This window comes from Macaca mulatta, chromosome 3 (genome assembly GCF_049350105.2).
Source record: "Macaca mulatta isolate MMU2019108-1 chromosome 3, T2T-MMU8v2.0, whole genome shotgun sequence".
NCBI lineage: Eukaryota > Metazoa > Chordata > Mammalia > Primates > Cercopithecidae > Macaca > Macaca mulatta.
Genome location: NC_133408.1, coordinates 146,447,342 through 146,451,789, shown reverse-complemented (window position 1 = coordinate 146,451,789; position 4,448 = coordinate 146,447,342).

The window sequence follows — 4,448 nt, the reverse complement described above, 5'->3', positions numbered from 1 at the left end:
ATATATGGCAACATTTTTTTTTTTTTGAGACAGAATCTCACTCTGTCACCCAGGCTGGAGTGCAGTGGTGTAATCTTGGCTCACTGCAACCTCCGCCTCCTAGGCCCAAGTGATCCTACTGTCTCAGCCTCCCAAGAGCTGGGACTACAGGCACACACCAACATGTCTGGCTAATTTTTTTGTATTTTTAGTAGAGATGGGGTTTCACCATTTTGGCTAGACTGGTGTCAAACTTCTCACCTCAAGGGATCCACCCACCTGTGTCTCCCAAAGTGGGATTACAGGTGTGAGCCACTGCACCCAGCCATGGCAACAATTTGATCTGAAACTTCTATTATAACATCCACCTGGTAGTGAGTTTGTAGAGGTGACCACCTTTCTTCTAATCTGACAGTTGTTGATTGACCAAATTAGCTTAGGTTGGTATGCAACACTGAAATATTGATACCCCTGCCCTATAAAAACTTGATCAAATATTGTTCAGGTTACATTGGGTTTCAATTTCAGGAAAAAGGGGATTATTTTTCTCAGACAATGTGACTACATAGGGGCAGTTGCTGTTGATGATGTGATAGAAAATGTACTGCAAAAAGTTTATTGATCAACAATAATCTTCATCACTTCTCTGATTTCCCCTATAAGATGATGTAAGCATAACCTAGCCTGAGGTTTAGAATTACAGATTGAGTGAGCCAACTTGGTTAATGAACAATAACAAAGAGACACCATGTGAGATATTTGAATATCAAACTCAATCCATGAGTTCTGGCTTCACTTAGCGTGGAATAATCACTTATATACCCTTGAATGCCATTTTGTTTTGCTCTCCATGTTATTAAAACACTAATTTTGATTTTCAGACTATAATGGATGTGGAATTGGCATTTCATTTTCCAGATGTGCTATTTGAGGACAATGCAAGTGAAAAGTGAAGCAGAGTGTGTTAATGGCCTACAGCTACTCTACAGGAGATGTTTACCTCCCCTCTAATGGACTTAATCACCAATCACTCAGCCCATCTTTAGGAGACCTCCCTGGCTGCTGAGAACAAAGGGCTGCACAGCTTGTCACTCTTCTCACAGCTGGCTGCTTCCCCTCCTGATTTGCAGCAGTGTCCTCCAGTCTGCTGAAAGGCCCCACAGGCATCTCAAACCAATGGTCCAAAGCCAAACGCAGCATTCTTCTCACTCAAACCCTCTCTTTTTCATGCATGTCCTGTTTCAGTCAATGACATCACCATCTGCCCAGATGCTCATGCCAGAAACCTGGGGATTCCCTTTGGCCCATCCTGCCTCTCACAAATGGCATCTAACCAGCCTCAGGTTCTGTTGATGCTAACTCCAAAATAACTCTTGGAATAGATCCACTTCATTGTGCCCCATAGCCAAAGCCCCAGTCCAGGTTGTCACTGTCATACCTAGATGACCCAGTACTACCTGATTTCCTTCCATTCTTTTCCTTCCAGTAGGATATCATTTGAGATAAAAACATATATTTATTTTATTTCTGTATTTTCCTTTTTACATCCCCTCCATTCAGCCATGCACAGTAATATCTACAGTAAATATCTACCATAAAAAATGAGAGAAGTAAGGTTAGAAAAATCTAATATTTAAACTGTGGGGTGGGTTATTTCATGGTTCCTAAAATGTGTGGGGTGAGTCTGTGTAGTAGCTGGTCAACTGTTCCATGGGTCTGACTATCCTGGTGGTAGTGGTTCACAACAGCTCAAATGTCAAAAGGGCCCATTCTGAGCTCTGTGTCTGAGTGGTACTTTCAGGACTATAATGGCGTTGACTGTAATGGAGTTTTTTGGTAGAACTCTCCCCTCCGCCTCCCGGCTCTCTGATCTGGGGTTGCCTGCCGTCTGTCCATTCAGCCTCCCCTTCCTTCCATGTCATTCGCCAATCCCTCCAAGAATGTGTCATAATTACCCTACCTCTGCTAGAGAATGGGGGCTAGTTGGAGACCTAGAGTTCATGGTAGTCATGCTGTAACAAAATTATGCTATCACAGGTGTGTTTTCATGGATTTTTGTTTTGTGCTCACTGCTTTAGGAGAGGTATATAGAAGGTAAGAAATTCTTGATTTTGTTCCCAAAACTTTATCAATAGATTGTGATGTTGACTATGGAAAAAAACAACTTGTCTAGGTCAAAGTAATGGGAGAACAGACTTTACCTCAGATAAAAATACAATCTCCCACCCCTCCCTAATCCGAATTCCTGGTGGAAAGAGAGAAATGTGAGGGAACTATGTGAATAAAGTAGAGGGGCCTAGGCTCAGCCTTCTGGAAGTACCCAGGGAGGCAACAGGACCCCAGAATGAAATGCACATACATCCAGGCAGATGGGGCAAGAGTACCAACTTATACACACCTAGGCCCCATGCGATCTTGGAAAAGAAACTGATAAATGCAATTCCGCTGGTTATAAATAACAGAAAACTTCAAATCTTGTACCTTTCTCAGAGAAATCTTTATTTTGTTTTATTAAATTTGTATAAAATTATGGCGCAATTTTGTCACATGCATAGATTGTGTAGCATCAAGTCAAGCCTTTTAGGATATCTATCACTTGAATAACATACATTGAACCCATTAGAGATCTTTATTTTAATGTGAAGCAAATCGGTCTGTAGTCTTGTAACTGTAGGCCTGGAGATGGGGTGGTAGAGAAAAGGTGGCTAAAAGGGCTTTCCTGGCTCTCCCAATCCCTAAGATCAGCCTTCTGTGCTGTCAGCACGGGCAGGGGAGGTTTCGGGTAAACGCACAGCGTGGGGCCTTTCCTTCTGATTTGCATTCCCTAGGAGGTAGAGACTTAGTTAAACATTACTGAAAAATAAGTCATTATTGCTAATGGGAAGGAGTATATTTCTCCTGTGTGTCAGAAAAAAAGTTAGCAACTGTAACTGTTATGTTTGTAAAGAATTGAGAATAATCTGAGTAAAACATTTTTTTTCAATGGCACCAGGGCTGAAAGTTTTCACTACTATTTCAGAATCAACATAGTTCTTTACATTCTTTAATAGAGCTGAGGTATGTCTGGCTGTGAGATGAACTGAGTATTTTCAATTAGTATATGTCAAATCATGGGAATTGTGAATAACAAGAAATCTCAGAGTCATTCACAGTGATTTGTGACCTGAGTAGCTAATTTTCTGACCGTACCCCTGACAACTCTTAAATATATGCATCTTGTTTATACACTACTAAATTGTGAAAATATTAAGGGTAACTTAGCAAGTAAGATTGTCCACAGGTGTGAAAAAATTAATTGCTAACTGCTTCTTGCTTACCAATCATTTAGATAGATAGATAGATAGATACACACACATACATAATATATGTGTGTGTACATATGTAATATTCACCAATCATTTCTAGATATATTTAACTTCTGCATTAATGATAAAACTAAGTATGTACATAAAATTGTAAACTTCACATGTGTTATTGTAAACATTTCATTATAAAACTACTTCCTATTTTTAGTTGACACGAATCACTATGAAGCTGCAAATCCATCTTATTTAAATTCTTATTTGAATAAGTTCCTGTGACTGCATCACAAGTAAGTAGCAGGGTGTCCCCTCAGGGGGTTGTCCAAATGACAAGAAAGGCTCAGGGCCTCAGTGAAGTCAACTGTGCAACACGTCTCTGGTTAAGTGTCTTGGTGGAACATCAAATAGAGTGTAGTTCTTTCCAGAAGTGTGGTCCCACGAAGATGGGAAAAAAAAAAGCCATTGAAAAAAAGCAGCCAAGCACAGATCTTCAGATAATTTTGAACAAAACAATTTGAATTAGATATGGAAGTGTGAAGCCATGCATTACTGGGGAAAATCATGACCAGAATGAAAGCCAGCATTCTACCTCTAACATTATGAGTATGATTGCTCCTTAAATGTGCTTTCTTGCCAAAGTGAGGGTGAACAGAATTTTCATAATGTAGATCACACTTTAAATGTGTTGGAAAAGCTAATGATACAAGGAATTGTGAAGTGTAACCTTTTCTAAATTGAATACTTAACTGCACATGCAGGACTATGTGTCATCTTTGGTGCAGTTATTCATAGGTTTTCTCAACATAGGTTTTATTTTTGAATGAATCTAAGAATCTATAGATTGTAAGATGCAACATTAGTTTATGTTCCACCAAGAAATAAAATACTGTGACAAATGAACTCTGATATAATGCCTTGTTACTTATTTTTTATATGTGTTGAAAGACCTCCTAGACAAATTTGGACATAGATTTTTACTTTATATCAATCTAATGCAGTAGTTCTCATTAAAAAAAAAAATCTCAGAATCACTTTATACTCTTCAAAGGATTCTGAGATATTGTTTAGGAGCCCCAAAAGCTTTGTTTTATGTGGATCTTATCCATTGATATTTGCAGTATTGGAAATTAAAATTGAGAAATTTAAAACATTTTATGAATTGCTTTT